The sequence below is a fragment of the Pongo pygmaeus genome, chromosome 21, assembly GCF_028885625.2.
Source record: "Pongo pygmaeus isolate AG05252 chromosome 21, NHGRI_mPonPyg2-v2.0_pri, whole genome shotgun sequence".
NCBI lineage: Eukaryota > Metazoa > Chordata > Mammalia > Primates > Hominidae > Pongo > Pongo pygmaeus.
Genome location: NC_072394.2, coordinates 56093298 through 56111384, shown reverse-complemented (window position 1 = coordinate 56111384; position 18087 = coordinate 56093298). Strand labels below are relative to the sequence as shown.

The 18087-nt window shown below is 43.3% G+C and overlaps 1 protein-coding gene and 1 long non-coding RNA gene across 2 annotated transcripts in view; one reads left to right on the top strand and one right to left on the bottom strand.

Annotated features, from left to right (window-relative positions):
- Nucleotides 1-18087, bottom strand: part of TSHZ2 (teashirt zinc finger homeobox 2) — a 514929-nt gene that overhangs the window by 26245 nt on the left and 470597 nt on the right. The gene's annotated exons all lie outside the window — the stretch shown is intronic.
- On the top strand, nt 1354-16818 carry LOC134738896 (uncharacterized). The gene is made up of 3 exons (XR_010125128.1): nt 1354-1540; nt 6819-6990; nt 12628-16818. It is a non-coding gene; the product is annotated as an uncharacterized LOC134738896 (long non-coding RNA).

The window sequence follows — 18087 nt, the reverse complement described above, 5'->3', positions numbered from 1 at the left end:
TCCTTAACCACTGGCCCATGTGACCTTCTGGTGGGAGCTTCCAAGCATGTGTTCTGCCATCCTATTTGTGCACTGCAAAAACATGGAACCAGGCTTTCTTTCTCAAAGTAGTTCAAGGCTTTCCTCCACCCCCAAATCAGCTGTTGAGCAGCTATGATATGTATTTTAAATGCTTTTCTTATAACATTTACTAGAAAATGTTCAGTCCTCCCAAGCACAGCCCATAAATGAAGCTAAATGAAGTTAATGGGAAGTTGCATGGAAGGTTCCCATAGCTACAAGCTGCTCCTTCTGAAGCCGGGGCTGGGGCAGGGCGGCAGTAGGGAAGGTAAAGGAATAACAACAAAAGCTTTATTGACCAACAGTGTGGAGGCCAGTGTTGTGGGTATGAATTGTGTCCCCACCGAATTCTTATGTTGAAGCCCTAAGCCCCAGCACCTCTGAATGTGACTGCCTTGACACAGAATCTTTAAAGAAGTAATTAAGTAAACATGAGGCTGTTAAGATGGGCCCTAATCCAATCTGACTGGTGTCCTTATAAGAAAATGAATTTTTGTTTTGTTTTGTTTTTGAGACAGGGTTTTGCAGTGTCACCCAGGCTGGAGTACAATGGCACAGTCTTGGCTCACTGCAACCTCCACGTCCCAGGTTCAAGTGATTCTTCCACCTCGACCTCCCAAGCAGCTGAGATTACAGGTGCCTGCCACCATGCCCTGCTAGTTTTTTTTTCTTTCTTTCTTTCTTTTTTTGTATTTTTAGTAGAGACGGGGTTTCTTTATGCTGGCCAGGCTGGTCTCGAACTCCTGACCTCAAGTGATCCGCCTTCCTCGGCCTCCCAAAGTGTTGGGATTACAGGCATAAGCCACTGCTCCTGGGCCATAGCTCTTTTTTAGAATTCAGTTTTGAATAGGTTTACCAATGTGTTTGGGAAAGAAAATCCCCTGGACGTTTCAAAAAGAGTTTGTTGGAAATTGTCACCTCCATAACTTACATCTCTTACTGAGCAGAACTAGCTTCCTGGTAAACATGAAGTAATTAATGAAGAAGAGTAATCTCAGATGTTAATTTTAGACCAGAAGAAGGACTTTAAGAGAGCTTCTCAGAAGAGAAGGGGATGTAGAAATTTCCAGCAAGGGCATGCAGGAGTGTGTGTCTGAGAGAGTCTTTTTAGAACTTCTTACTCTCATTTATATTCATCTGTTTTATGTATTGGGTACGTAGAAGATTTTATTTGAAAAACATATTCAACTGCTACTAAAATTATTAGTATACATTTATGAAATAATAATGCCCAATGACCACTAGACCAGGTGAAGTAGCAAAACTTTGTGTATTTTTTGCTCTAGACTTACCAGTGAACACAGATTCCTTCAGTAAATATTGGGAAAACATTTGCTTCAGGCCCATTACTGGGTACCGCTTTGATACAGAGGACACACCAAGGAACAAGACAGATAGGACCTCTGCCTCTAGTAAGTTTGCATTCCAGAGGGAGGAGAAGACAGTGAGCAAGCAAGCCATCAAGACCATGTCAGATGAGGTGAGTGCTGTGAAGACCATAAGCAGGGTGATGGGACTGAGTGGTGCAGGTGTGGGCATTTTTACTGAAAAGCCAGGGGTTAGTCTATGTCCTACTGCTCACCACACATAAAGCCAACCACTGAGACAACAAGTATTCCCAGAGAAAAAGGCTTTAATCAGGTGCTGCAGCTCAGGAGATGGGAGGTCAATCTCATCTATCTCTCCAACTGACGAGAAATAAGGGGTTTATATTGCAGGGAAGAAATGTAACTACATGAAGGAAAACAGGAATTAGGGAGCGGTAAGAAAGAGAATTTGGTCAACATGAAGTGGGTGGTCACTCAGGCAGGCAGTCATAATGGGTGAGAGGTCTTGTGTCTCATTGTTCAGATGTGGTGATCTGGTAAGTTTCAGTTCCTTGATACTGTCTGCGAGGCCTGAGGGTAGGTTTCCAGAGAAAGGAACTCAGATAAGACAAATGAAACTTTCTCAAGTTTTAAAAAACTTTAAAGAAAGTTTTTTAAAACTTGAGAAAGTTACATTTCTCAAATTGACTGGGAGAGTCAATTTCTATGTTTACTCAAAAGAAACCATAACCATCAGTTCTATGGGACAATTGGGAGGGTTTCAGTTCTGATGGGGCTACTTTGAGAAAGAGGAGAGGGAGCCCTCTCTGAGGGAGTGACATCAGAATGAAGACCTGAAGGATGGGAAAGGGACAGCCACATGGGGACCTGGAGGAATACATATCCAGGCCAAGCATCCATAGTCACCAGTCCCCAAAGTGGGGAGACTCTGGGCCATGGAAGGGAACATAATCAAAGCCAGTGTCAGTGGATGGAGGCCCAGCCCAGACTGGTCAAAACCAACTCACCAACAACCAAGAATGAATTCAGAGCTGCAACCTCCATTCCATGAGTTGGCAAGCTATGGCTCTCATGTCAAATCTGACCTGTTGCCTATTTGTATATGGCTGAGAATGGTTTTTACATTTTCAAAGGATTGAAAAATATCAAAAGAAGGATAATATTTCATGGCACATGAGGATTAGATGAAATTCGAATTTCAGTGTCTATTGATAAAGTTTATTGACACACATCTATGCACATTTTTAATTTATGTATTATCTGTGGCTGCCTTCCTGCTACAATAGCAGAATTGAGTAGTCCTGACAGAAACTGTGGTCTATAAGGTTTGAAACATTTGCTATCTGTCCCTTGACAGAAAAAGTTTCTATTCCTTGCCTCTTTGGAAATAGCTCTTTTTGAATACCCATGGGAGTGACTTATCGCTAGGTAACAGTGGGTTCTTTCTTTTCAACTGGTCTAACTGGGTGTGGTGGCTCATGCCTATAATCCCAATACTTTGGGAGGCCAAGGTGGGTGGAATGCTTGAGCCCAGGATTTCGAGACCAGCCTAGGCAACATAGCAAGACCCCTCCTCCTGTAAAAAAAATTGGCCAGCTGTGGTGGCATGCTCCTGTAGTCCCAGCTACTCAGGAAGCTAAGATAGCAGGATTGCTTGAGTCCAGAAGATCGAGGCTGCAGTGAGCAATGATCACACCACTGCACTCCAGCCTGGGCAACAGTACAAGACCCTGTCTCCAAAAATAAAATAAAACAAACAATCAGCCCTCTCCCCTCTCCCCTCTGCCCTCTGCCCTCTCCCCTCTCCCTCTCCTTCTTTTTTCGGTCTCCCTCTGTTGCCAAAGCTGGACTGTACTGCCGTGATCTCGGCTCGCTGCAACCTCCCTGCCTCGGGCTCCTGTGATTCTCCTGCCTCGGCCTGCCAAGTGCCTGGGATTGCAGGCGCGCGCCGCCACGCCTGACTGGTCTTTGTATTTTTGGTGGAGACGGGGTTTCGCCGTGTTGACCGGGCTGCTATCCAGCTCCTGGCCTCCAGTGATCTGCCCGCCTCGGCCTCCCGAGGTGCTGGGATTGCAGATGGGGTCTCGCTCACCCAATGCTCAATGTTGCTCAGGCTGGAGTGCAGTGGCGTGATCTCGGCTCGCTACAGCCTCCACCTCCCAGCCGCCTGCTTTGGCCTCCTAAAGTGCTAAGATTACAGCCTCTGCCCCGCCGCCACCCCATCTAGGAAGTGAGGAGCGTCTCTGCCTGGCCGCCCATCCTCTGGAAGGTGAGGAGCGCCTCTGCCTGGCCGCCCCGTCTGGGAGGTGAGGAGCGTCTCTGCCCGGCCGCCCCGTCTGGGAGGTGAGGAGCGCCTCTGCCCCGCCGCCCTGTCTGGGAGGTGTACCCAACAGCTCCGAAGAGACAGCGACCATCGGGAGCGGGCCATGAGGACGATGGTGGTTTTGTTGAAGAGAAGGGGGGGAAGTGTGGGGAAAGGAAGGAGAGATCAGATTGTTGCTGTGTCTGTGTAGAAAGAGGTGGGCATAGGAGACTCCATTTTGTTCTGACTAGGAGAAATTCTTCTGCCTTGGGATGCTGTTGATCTATGGCCTTTCCCCCAGCCCCGTGCTCTCTGAAACGTGCTGTGTCAACTCAGGGTTAAATGGATTAATGGCGGTGCAAGATGTGCTTTGTTAAACAGATGCTTGAAGGCAGCATGCTCTTTAAGAGTCATCACCACTCCCTAATCTCAAGTACCCAGGGACACAAACACTGCAGAAGGCCACAGGGACCTCTGCCTAGGAAAACCAGAGACCTTTGTTCATGTGTTTATCTGCTGACCTTCTCTCCACTATTATCCTATGACCCTGCCATATCCCCCTCTCCAAGAAACACCCAAGAATCATCAATAAATACTTAAAAAAAAAAAAAAAGTATAGTATTTCCATATAACCTATGCACAGCCTCCCATATACTTTATATTTTTTTAATTTCATGTATTAAAGCAGACTTTATAGTAAAAAACAAACAAACAAATCTGTAGGCAGAGACATCCATAAGATGCTGAGTATTCAGATTAAACACTTCAGAAAGGTCTATCTTACTCTTTGCCAACTGACTAATAAGTACATGTTGAGAGATTTTCCTGCACCCAACCCAGGCTAAGTGCTAGACATTCAGTCAGAAACAAGGTGGCTTTTTTTTGGTCCTTGTCTTCTTGTAGCGTATGTTCTAGATAAATAGGCTTTCAACAGAAAGACCTTTCTTCTTCTTCTACCCTTAACTGCCCCTGCACCATAGGCATGGTGGATGCTTGATTTACACCTTTCGAGTCAAGGCAATTAAATATATGCTATATTCACATCAATTCCCTTTTAGTTAGGAGATATTTCAGTAAATAATAATGAGAAAAAAAGATGACGTGAAGTAGGCTTGAGGGTGGAGTGAGAGGGGAGCCACAGGTGTATCAGGTCATCTCCACACCATGAGGAAACCCTAGCAGGGAACCTTCCCCTGACATCCACCATAGATTTCAGGGGATCCATGAACTTGTGTGGGAAAGGAAATTGCACCTCAAATTGCACTAATCTCTAACTGACATTCAGCAGTTCCTCCAGTTATGAATGTAGAAACCAAATCACAACAGTAGTTACAGCATTGATTTTTATCACCAATATTTAAACCAAAATGTCTTAGATATTTTATGTCACCTTACAGTTGCAAATATCTTGCAACATTGTGTATTCATGATTACTTTGAAATTTCGGGGGTGATTAGCTGTAGTGCTGGTCATGTTATTTAATGTGTGTAAAGAAGTTTACATATTCCTATATCACAAATTGGTTTCTTTAATATTTGATAACTGTATTTCAATGATTTTTTCAACCCTAAGTACCTTTTAAAAAACGTCTTTAAAAACAAATGTTTTTAAACATTAGTTTAAAATGTTTAAAACTAATGTTTTTGACATTAGTTTTTAAAGACTTTTTTTTTTTTTTTTTGAGACCGAGTTTCACTCTGTCACCCAGGCTGGAGTGCAGTGGCGCAATCTCAGCTCACTGCAACCTCCACCTCCTGGGTTCAAGTGATTCTTCTGTCTCAGCCTCCCGAGTAGCTGGGACTACAGGCACCTGCCACCACGCCCGGCTAATTTTTGTATTTTTAGTAGAGACGGGGTGTCACCATGTTGGTCTCGAAATCCTGACCTTGTGATCTGCCCGCCTTGGCCTCCCAAAGTGCTGGGATTACAGGTGTGAGCCACCACGCCCAGCCTTTAAAGACATTTTAAAGGGCTCAACGGATTTCATCAGACAGCCAAAGAAGTCCACAGCCTAAGACAGTTAAGCAGTTTTGTGGCCTAAAGAAACCAAGGGTCCTCTAAGTCTAGCAGTTCTTAATCTTGGATAAGCATCACGGAAAGGTTGGTGAAGCCTGGAATTTTCAGTAGCAATTTTCACTCAAGTTGTTCAAGTTTATGGCAAAGACAAGAGATGACATTGTAAGCAGAATTTAGCATTTTGGTGCATGTGTGTATATGAAGTTATAGGTAGACTTGATTTTCCTGGAGAGAGAATCTGTAGCTCTCATGATATTTTCAAAAAGGCTCTTGACCCAAGTAGGAGTTCAGAGCCACCATTCTAGAAGAAGAGGTCTTAGGAGGGTAACTTCTTCCAAACCAGTCTGTAATTCCCAGGAATAGTCCCAAACATGTAGCCTGATTACTGTTTGGAGAATTCCATTTCTCTGGGCATCCCTCCCCTACCCTGGCCTGTTTTCAAGCAAATCTAAAGCTTCAAGTTTGTCCAAAATCAAGAAGATTTCCTACGAGACGCTAAATGAGTGGTCACAAGAAATGTTTGTATGAAGGATTCCCCCAATATCTGCTTTTATGTGAGAAGGGAGAGCCAGCGGCTCCCTGTGTTAATCTTCATTATCACATAAGTGGCTTTTCCCTTCCTGGTTTTAAATTAAGATATCCTGGACATTTTGCTTTCCTTCCACTCCACACACAATCACACAATGGAGCATTTTAATTAAACCTCCTCTATTATTAGAGCACAGGAAAAAAAAATTCATGGCTGGTCTGAAGGACCCCAAGCTAGGAAAGAGAAAGGTAATCATTTAATTTGTTGTTGTTTCTATAAATCAGGGCCCAGTCATCAATTTCACCACATATTTGAGAGCACATGTTATTGACAATGTGTTCGTAGAGAAAAATGGAGTTTGCTGGCAAAGTTGTTCCATTTTCTAAAGATTAAATTGTTCATTGTACAGGCCGCCATCTGCCCTCCCTGGAAGATATTTAGTTGTTGGCAGAGGCATTCAAAGTCTAGAAGACAAAGTCAAATTTCATTTTCTTTATTGCTATGCTTAACCAAAGGCAAATTCATTCATTCATTCATCAGTTCATTCAGTATTTATCAAGTGTCTCTTTTGTGTGCCATACAGATGAATAAAGTCAGATAGCTTCCAAGGAGTGGATGCTTATGGAGAGATCACATGGAGCCTTGTAGCTGATTTATAGTCCCATGGTCCTCATTCATGCATCAAACCCCTAAAGGCCTGGCATTTTTATCCCCCGACTCAACCTGCGTGCTACCAGAAGTTCAACAGAATTACGGTGAATAAGACATGCTTCTTCCCTTCAAGAAGCTTCTAGTCAATGGAGGATATATAAGGCAGAAATCTAACAGCAATACAACACTAAACATTCCTTGAGAAAAACACAAACAACAGGCCGAACTCATGTCTGAGTAGAAGCTTCTTAGAAGAACTGAGTAGAACTTGGAAGAAACATGTACCACCTTCACACACATAATATTGTTTTATACTATGCTATCTTGTTGTAGGGGTATGTGTTGATATATATCCCCGTTTTGCATGTGAAACCAATGGGCTCAGAGAGATACAGTGATTGATTTGTTCTAGTTCTTTTTTTTTTTTTTTTGAGACAGAGTCTCGCTCTGTCGCCCAGGCTGGAGTGCAGTGGCATGATCTTAGCTCACTGCAGGCTCCTCTTCCCAGGTTCAAGCAATTCTCTGCCTCAGCCTCCCGAGTAGCTGGGATTACAGGCACATGTTACCATGCCCAGCTAATTTTTGTATTTTTAGTACAGATGGGGTTTCACCATGTTGGCCAGGCTGGTCTTGAACTCCTGACCTCAAGTGATTCACCTGCCTTGGCCTCCCAAAGTGCTGGGACTACAGGCATGAGCCACAACGCCTGGCCTGCTCTAGTTCTTGTAGGTAATAAAAGATGATGTTAAATTCTTATAACTAATAAAAGATGGGCTCAAATTCTCCCTTGAACTCTAAGTCTGGCCCCTGGGCCACATAAAGTAGGTCCTCTAAGCCCCTTACGCTGTGCACAGTTCAGCCTTAAGCCACTTGCCTAGACCCATTGCATGAACTGCAGCTGAAGCTGCTCCTGTCCCCTTCATTAGCCATCTGGGGTTACTGACATCCCTTTGTTCTTCACACTTGATGACAGCACTCTTGTCTTGCCCATGTCTTGACTATTCTTGACTATAATTTGAATCTTTATTTTCAGGCTACCCTTTCTTGAGTAACACTAAGTCTATCTAGCCTTGGATTTGACCTGCTTTCTAGGCTCTTCTCATCTAGGTCCCCCCAGACTCTACTAGCAAAACCATTCATTCATTCATTCCACAAATACCAATTGAATCTTTACTGTGTTCCTACTGTACCAAATGGTGATCAAAATTGGAAGGATCCCAGCTTTACGGAGTTTATAGTTTAGTGAGGAAACTGACTTGGGGCAGACATTCACACACATAATACAAATATTATAATGGAGGGAAGCATGATAGAGAAAAGTATGAAAAAGAATAACAGGAGGTTCTAATCTAGTCTACATGTGTGCTGGGTGTATCTTGGAGAAGAGAGACAGTGTCATGACAGGCTTCTATAAGAAGAGTTTTTAGTGCCAGGATTTGAAGAGTTGGATAAAACTAAGTTACCCAGATAAAGAATTAAGGAAATAGAATTCTTAAGAGAAGTCCCAAAATATCTGGTCCTGAGGCAGGAAGCAGTTTGGCTTGTTCAAGAGCTAAAAGAAAGCCAGTGTGGTTGAGGCATAGAGGCAAAATATAGCAAAGCATTCTAAGTCATTGAGGTTAGCACAGACATTGAGAATAAAATAATTATCGCTTTAGTCCAGCATATTGTGTCTCCAATAGATATGATTTCCAAAATAGTTTGGTCCATATAATTTATAAAAATATGAGTGCTTTATTCTCTGTTGCATAACTAGGTGTTTTAATCAATCAACTTTGAGATTGAGAGAGTTATAAACCAGAAATTGAAAAAATTACATTTCATCCTAAAGAAGAATCATCATAGGGGACCCTTGTACTATGTGTATGCTGTACAAAAACTTGAGACTGTTCTTTATCTAGAACAGCTTTTTAACAATTTTCAAGAGCAACATCAACAATATGGCATGTTGGTTTGGAGTTTCAGTCAACTTTTTTCAGAAAGGTTTTCCAATCTGTTTTCCAAAGTGTGTACTTGAATCTGGGAGAGGAAGATTCATGGTCTTTTTTTTTTTCCCTCTGGGCTTCTGAGACTGGAAAGTAGTGTTAAGGAGAGAAAAGTGGACATTGTAAAGAGAAAACAATAAATAAACCCTTAAAGCCACTACTTGGCACCTTTTGTTTTTCTTTTCCTGGCAGCCTGCATAGGTACTAGAAAGAAAAATGTGGGCCAGGGGTGGTGGCTCATGACTGTAATCCCAGCACTTTGAGAGGCCAAGGCAGGAGCATTGGTTGAGCACAGGAGTTCAAGACCAGCCTGGGCAACACAGTGAGACCTTGTCTCAAAAAAAAAAAAAAAAAAAGCCAGGTGTGGTGGCACATGCCTGTAATCCCAGCTACTCAGGAAGCTGAGGTGAGAAGACTGCTTGAGCACAGAAGGTGGATTCTGAAGTGAGCCATGTTTGTTCCACTGCACTCCATCCTGGAGCCTGGGTGACAGAGCAAGGCCCTGCCTCAAAAAAATAGTGGTCTTTAGAGTCTTCTTTACAGTAAAATTAGTGATAATGCCTTACGAAATCATAAACAATAATAGAATAAAGGCAAATGGCTCATTCTTGTGGATCCTGCATGAGTTCAAGAAAAGTTGGGGACTATATACTGGCAACAAAACGTGATCTCTGAGATTTTTGGAGCACCTCATTGCCAAAGCAATCAAAATGCTTTACACGTATTCTTTCTTTTACCATCATATAATTCTTGCAATGTAGCAAAAAACTATCTAAGGATGGAAGGATGTATTTTAAAGAAGGGGAGATGGGGACATCAAAAGAGAGATCAGGCCAAAAGCACAAGCAAAATAATTAGTGGAGCAAATATGTTCAATACTACTGTGTCTCAGTTCATTTAAACAAATATTAAATGAGTAAGGCATAGCCAGTGCCTTCTATGAATCACAATTCAGCAAGAAGGTTAAGACATGTTCATTCATTGATGTATTTCTTCAAACAATAAACATTTGAGCACCTATTTATATCAGGCCCTAGGCCCATTAAGAGGGTCCCACCCAGTAAGTGTATTAGGTAGAGGTGGTCTCTGCCCTTAGAGAAAAAACTTAAAATCTGGTGAAGAAAGTAGAATGCAAACCACATAACAAAAAGTAAATCAATGTTGCCAAAGGGAAGTAAATGCTGCTCTGGAGGCTCATGGGGGTGGTGATTAATGTGTACATAAATAATAGCATTGGGACACTCTTAATGGTGGGGGAAGCAGACCCATAAGATAGTAATCAATCTAATTAAAGAATCAAGAAATGAATAATTAACTGATGGAGGCTGAGCTAAGCCTTGAAGAAGGGGGTAGGATTTTAATTGTGAAGATGGAGCAGGTAGTCCTCTGTGTGGAAAGAACAGCCAAGCATAAGGATACAGTCTTGTTTGGGGAATAGTTGGTGAGTTCATTTAACCAACACATTGCTTAAGAGATGTGGTAGTATATTACTTACTTGTTTCCTTATTTGTCTATCTTACCCACTGTAACATAAACTCAATGAGGACAGGGACATTTCTTGCCCTGTTCAGTCACTATTGACAGCCTTCAATGGTGCCTGACACATAGTGGGTGCCTCATAAATATTTGATGAATGAGTAAATGGTAATTACCACCCATTTCATATATAATTATTGTGTGCTTACTACTTGCTAGTCACTATGCTGAAAACTTTTATTTACTTACTTAATTTTCACAACAACCCAATGAGTTAGAAACTTTGGAAAGGAGAAGAGAATCTAAAGAACAGGCACAAAATATCCCAGCTAGGGTTTGAACCTAGGGCTCTCTGCCTCCAGGGACCACATGTTAATCATGCCTTCCAGGGGTTAAGAGTGGTTACTAATATTAAAAGGGTAATCTGGAGTGATCTGGGAAGGACCACAGTAAAGTGTTGGGGGGTGATGAGTCATTAGAGACTCTGATACAGGGGAGGGACATGACTGGAGGAGTCACATAGCCTCAAGTTCCAGGTTTCTTTTCCAAAAATAGGTGATGATTATATACATCTTTTTTTTTTTTTTTTTTTGTGAGAGTTGGTGATAATGTGTGCAAATTACTCAAGATGTTCTTTGTATCCATTTTTTGAGGGTTTACCAGGCCATCTGTCATCTTGCCTGGATGATCACTAATCTTTACAGCAATCTTGAAAGGTGGTTATTTTTAGTCTCCTTTTCCAGAAGAGAAATATGTGGTCCAGAGAAACATCAAATTATATGCCCCAAATCACACAGCTAGGGTAACAGGATACTGAGTGAAACCTTCTTGTTTCATGACATTTTGGTGAATGACATAAAGTTAAGGACTAAAGGAGCTGTATGCCTCCTACTTAACAGAAGCTGTCAGACACCACCTTAACCACGTGATCAAAGTTCACATCACCAGTAATAAGATAAATCAACATCAAGAAACCCCTGATATTGAAACCAGCCCAATTGTCTGATAGAACTGATGTTTATTTTGAGGAAACACAGAAATTGACCCTCCCAGTGTTAAAACTTGAGAAAATTACATTTGTCTTATCTGAGTTCCTTTCTCAGGAAACCAACCCTCAGGCCTCCCTGATAGTATCCAGGAACTGAAACTTACCAGATCACTGCATCTGGACAATGAGACACCAGACACCTCATTCATCATGATTGATGACTACCTGCTTCCTGTTGACCAACTCCTCTTCCTTACCCCTCCTTAACTCCTGTTTTCCTACACATAGTTATCTTTCTTCTCTGCTATATAAACCCCTAATTTTACTCAATCAGGGAGATGGATTTCAGACTGATCTCCCCTTTCCTTAGCGGCAGCACCCCATTAAAGTCTTCTTCCAGGAGGCCGAGGTGGGCGGATCACGAGGTCAGATCGAGACCATCCTGGCTAACACGGTGAAACCCCGTCTCTACTAAAAATGCAAAAAAGTAGCGGGGCATGGTGGCAGGCGCCTGTAATCCCAGCTACTCAGGAGGCTGAGGCAGGAGAATGGCGTGAACCAGGGAGGCAGAGCTTGCCGTGAGCCAAGATCGCACCACTGCACTCCAGCCTGGGTGACAGAGCAAGACTCCGTCTCAAAAAAAAAAAAAAAAAAAAAAAATCTTCTTCCCTGGCAATACTCATTGTCTTGGTGATTTAGCTTTAATTTGCAGTGAGCAACAGGACACAGATGGAACCCCTGGTGTTTCAGTAACAATATGAGGCACCGAGGAGAGAGCACATAATTGGTAAACTTGCCACAAATCCACAGCATCAATCCAATCATGAGAGGACATCAGATAAACCCAAAGTGGGAGACATTTCACAAAATCACCAACCAGTGTTTATCAGAAGTGTCAAGTTCATAAAAGACATGGAATGATTGAGGGACAGTCACAGATGGAAAGGGAAGGACACACAAGAACTAAATCCAGTGTAAGAGCCCAAGTTAGGTCCTGAAACAGCATAAGGACATTTGGATAAAATTCAGATAAGATCTGTGGTTTGGTGACTAGTATTGAGCCAATGTTAATTTCCTGCTTGTGATAATTGTACCATGCTTAGGCAAGACATTAGGGGAAGCTGAGTTAAGGGTATGCATAAACTGCGATTTTTGCAACTATCTTGAAGTCTAAAAGTATTTCAAAATAAAAGGTGTAAAAAAGGGAAGGGGGAGCAATCAGACACATTTCCATGGGATTTATTAAGTGGCAGAAGAACAGGCCACTAATCAGTTTCTCCTTCTTGCACCAGCCTGTTTAGGAAAAGACTGGAAGAATTCGTGGAGGAATTCTTGGAGGGGGAACACTGAAGTCCGGTGAGTGGCCCTATCAAAAACACTTGAAGGGATTGGGTTCCAGCAAGAAGAGGAGATTGGCATCTAATTTCCTGTTGGGTTATGCTTATGCAGCAGACTCTGATCTATATTCTGTGACTATTGAGAAGGAGCAAAGGCTATTGGAGGAAGGTGATGGAGTGAAAAAGGGAAAGCAGTTGAGCTTCCTACATGCTCCATGCTGTGGCAAGAAAAAAAAATGTGTAAGTTTCCACTAGGTCAAGAGCTGTCTTGTTGCTTATGGGGTCCAGCCCTAGAGGGGAGAAAGGCTCTTAGGGGCAAGAGAGTGAAGGGTGAACCATGAGTGGGACAGCTGTTTAGGTTAGAAGTTAGAAGTCTTCCAGAATGGAACTCATCTCCCATGTTAGGAGCTGGGACTTCTGTAGACCCCATTTGTGCCCCCACTAGAAAGTCAGTCCCTGGATGCCTGCCTTATCAGGGGCATCCACTGGCAAGAGAGGATTGCAGTTGCATTTCATCAATATGAGAATTTATGAATTCATGTCCTTCTTTCCACCAACACCCATCCAAGGAAAAGGAGGTGTAAAAAAGAAGGAGGAAGTAGAGAAGAGTGAAAAAGCTGACCTTGTTTTTCGTTTTCTTTCTTTTTTTTTTTTTTTTTTTGAGACAGAGTCTCGCTCTGTCACCCAGACTGGAGTGCAGTGGTGTAATCTCGACTCACTGCAAGCTCTGCCGCCTGGGTTCACGCCATTCTCCTGCCTCAGCCTCCCGAGTAGCTGGGACTGACTACAGGTACCTGCCACCACACCCGGTTAGTTTTTTTTGTTCTGTATTTTTAGTAGAGACGGGGTTTCACCGTGTTAGCCAGGATGGTCTCAATCTCCTGACCTCGTGATCCGCCCGCCTCGGCCTCCCAAAGTGCTGGGATTACAGGCGTAAGCCACCGCGCCTGGCCAAAAGCTGACCTTCTATTCACTTCCTGTTTCAAGGATGGGACAACTGGAGGGATATCTCTTCATCCTCCAGCAGGCTAGTCTGGGTATGTTGTAATAATAATGGCAGAGGTTCAAGCTCTTTTCAAGCCACTGCCTGCATCACATCTGCTTGGAGAAAGCAAGTCACATAGCTGAGCCTAGAATCCAAATGAGAGGACACTACACAGTGACATGATCAAGGGCATGAATACAGAGCAGGTAAAGTACTGGGGTTGTTGGTGCATCTACCATAGCGGTTGTGGAGGTAAGTGGAAGAGGTGGGACCAAACCAGGTTTGGCTTGCCTCTGAGGCCTGTGGTCTTCCTCTAGGCTCAGCTGTCTCCCTTGTGCCCTTGGATACATCTTACATGATCAAGGCACATGTTCCAAGTAGGACAATAGCATGACATATGGATAATACAAGGTCCAAAGCTATCAAAGTTGCTCTTTGGGTTCCCTCTCCCCTGGTGGGTTTCATTTCCTGAGTGCATTAGCATCTTTGCTGCTTTGGCAGAGAGCTGAGATGATTCTTGGGATTGTACTTCTGGAGACTGGCCAGTTTGCAGTTCCAGCATTGTCGGCCAGCTCAGACACCAGCTGGACCAGTGCTGTGGCATTGGGTACCAGGCTTTCCTGAACATCTTCGAATTGGCCACTTTCCATTGCCAATGAGTAGAGTGCTCAAAAAAGTCAGTTAAATTAGGCTTGGTAAAGGGACACTGCATCTTTGAGTAATGAGGCTGGGAAACAGGGAAAACATTTTCCACTAGCTCATGGCTCACTGTATGGCATTCCGGTTTCATGACACTTCATAATAAATCATTGCTTATCACTCACATGGGAACGGAACATGGCTCCAGTCAAGATTCGTTAGTGATTGTAAAGAAGCAACGTGGATTGCTGTATATCAGGACTTCTTGATCATCTTCCTGTCCACTGTAGGCACTTTTTTATCGTTATATTTACTGTAACTGTTGTTTAAAGCATAAATAAGTGGAAGGAAAGAGCACCAAATATGAATAATGAAAATAAATTTATCTTATTTATGTGTTTATGCAAGCATTTGACAATTATTCTGCACAGCAGTTTGCATCCAGAATTGGTAGCTGCTGCATTCAGAAAAGTTCCTTACACTTCAAGTTTCTCCCTCTCATCCCTCCTACCTTTATTTTTTTAATAATGTGAAATGCCAGCACATTCACATTCAAGGATGGGAGGCCCTGGCACGTGTTTTATTCAAGTTTGAGGCATCAGGTTACTGAACCACATCGGCCTCGATGCTCATGACAGAGGCCTACCAGCAGACATGTTTGTCACATGCAATTCATTCAGATCCAGAGGAGCAAGGGACAGTGATTTAGAACAGAAAAAGGAGCCAGGGGTTGGACTGGGGGGCCAAGTGGCAAAATAAAACCTTTAATTTAAAGACACTCCAGCTGGTTGGCCACTTGGGATGAATGAAGATTTTGGTAGGAAAGTCCTAGCTGTCCAAGCAGACCACCCTGGGAGGTTTGTGATTTACGCACCAAAGGTTACGGGGCTTGTGGACACTTTGACATACCCTAGAAACTTCCCGGGCTAGAATGTCCATGGAGAAAAGACTCAGCGGGTTTGCACAGTTGAGGAGGCTTTCAGTGTTTACTTACGGATGAACAGGAAAACACAAGCCTGTCCTTGAAATGCTGACAGGGCTCTCGTGATTAACTCCTGCCAAATTGATTTCCCTAGCTCCCCTCCCACATGTGTGGGCCTCTCTCAATCCCTTCCTGGTGATTCCCAGCACACTGCAGTACTGGTGCCGGAGGACTTACCCTCTCCTTTTCTTGCCTGTTCCCTCGGTGCCCACTCCTCCCCTGTCCCCGGCACTCACCTAATAGAGACATAGTTGGGAAGGGGGCAGCCACCAGTGGCTCTCTCACTAGTGTCCATGGAGTTGAGGTGGAGTCGCGTGTGGAAGGAGAGCCTTGTCTGGCAGCAACTTTTGTTTCTTAAGAGTTTCCAGAATATGCTAGAATGTGCTACAGAGAACCATGACTAATCAGCAAACAGAGCTCAAAATGGAAGATGGAGAAGGTTCTCAGGGAAACTGGGGCTTCAGTGGACCATGGCCTGTCCAATTCTTGGGCTGAAGAGGAGATTTGTTCAAACATACGGTGACTTCTCATCCTGGTTTTAGTCCCTTGTCCTGGGAAATGCCTCAGTCCCGGGAAAACTATGATGGCTGGCTACTGTATTTAAACTCTAGAGGGAAGATTCCCAGGGATGCGTTCCCTCTCTCCAAACCTCTCTTCAGGGTTGATGGTGCCTTGGTTCCCCCATCCACTCCGTGAATGCCCTTGGTACATGCCAGGCCTAGCTCTCCATGGGTTTCAACGGGCAGTAGCCACCATTGGTGGAGAGACGTCTAGGTCTCCAGCCTCATGGGTACTTTCAACTAATTATCTCTGCTCCTCAGACCTACCCTACAAAGTGTGTATAACTGGTGCATTTTACAGACGCAGAAACTATGGCTCAGAGGGCATTCAGTGATTTGTTCAAGTTCTCCCAGCAGAGCTACTTGGGTGTGACTGCAAAGCCCCTTCCTCATGGAAATGACGTACATTCACAGACATTAACTTGCTTTAAGCCTTAGAACGACATTTGAGCATGGGTGAGACAGATGAGACCTGAAGATCAGAGACGCTAGGTAGCTTAATCAAGGCCACCCAGGGCTCATGAATGGAAGAATCGGGGTTAAAGGATTCTAAATCTATGTTGCCCTTTGCATGGACATCTCTTTCTTCCTTCATGCGGAAGAAAATGGAGGCCAGAATTTCTTGAATTTTTCTCCTATTTAGAGTTGATGAAGATGCAGTGTAAATTGTCCTAGTTCATATTTGAATATTTTAAAGTGTGTTGATTATACATTAAAACGGTACTTCCCATGTTTTCTAAATATTTGAAAGATCCCTCTTAAACATCATGGCAGAAACATTAAGCTCACTTATCAGAGTTATAAAGGCTTTTACAAAATATATATTTCATGGCATTTCAAGGAATTGATCACACCAGTTTGGGAAAGACAAGAGGGTGACCACTTGTATGCAGAAAAAAAATATTGGCAAGAAAATGTGGCAAGCGCTTCCAGTAAAGACGCTTCTTTGGAATTAAATGGTGATGGATGTTTAGAAACCAGTTTCAATGTAAAACTGTAATTTTTGCAAATGGTTGTGTCTTGGGATGGCATTAACATACTCAATGTTCTCTATAGAAATGAGGACATGCTATTAAAAAAGAATCCAGTTCCTGCACACAAACTGAAGTTTGATCTTAAGCGGGATGAGAAATTACTGCAAATTGGTTTTTACTTCAAAAAAGGTTTAATAACAATCACACCCAGAGCTCAAGTGCACACAATGCATCACTTAATTTCATCACAAACCTCTGCCGGCTTAAAAACAGATATCGAAACGGAGGAATACATATTTGACAATGTTGTTAAGGCAAGTTTGCTAACGCTTTTTGAACAACCTCCAACTGAGGCCTAAATGCTGGCAATATCCATAAACAACTCTATACTGCCCAATTAGGGAGACAGAGACATAGCGTCCTGTCAGGGAGATTTGCATGGCTAAGAGTCTGAGATCACAGAGCGATGAGCGATCCCTCAGAGTGATGGGGGGTTTGCAGACGGATGACTATCATTACGATATTACGGAGACTCACACCTTCCCAATTACTGGCAGGATTCATTAATTACCACCGCATTTCCCTAATAGAATCCGTGCACTGGCTTATCAGCACCTTCCCTCTGTCTACCTAAGCCCCCGCTCAGCAGTCGATCACCTATGAAAAATTAGACAGTGCAGCTTCGAGTGGCCTATTTAAAGGAAAAAGAAAAATGAATATGGGAAGAGGAGGGGGAAAGTGCAGAAGAGAGAAGTCCAAAGCAACAGACACAGCATTCTTTTGACATGGGGTTTTGCTTTTCCTTTTCTTCCTGGAACTGGCATGGAAGGAGGTTAGTGGCGGTTGCAGGGAAACGTACTGTGGAGAGTATGGGTACAGAACTGTCTCCTTTACACACACGGACACACACTCATACATTCCCTGCTTAAAATCTTCCTTTGTATTTTTATCAAATACAAAATAAAATCTAAATTCCTGCTCATTCCTCTAACCTCATCTACTCCTCCTTCTTACCAGCTAAGCACCACCTACGCAGGCCTTCTTTCTGCCCAGCCCAACACACTCAACTCATGCCTGCCTCAGGAGCTTTGCACCTGCTGATCCTTTTCTTTAGAATATGGTTTGGGTAGGTCAAATTCAGCTTGCAATTTGTTTCTGCACAGCCCTCGAGTGCAGAGAATGTTTGCACATTTAAAGGGTTATAATGAAAAGGCCAGGCGTGATGGCTCACACCTGTAATCCCAGCACTTTGGGAGGCTGAGGCAGGCAGATCAT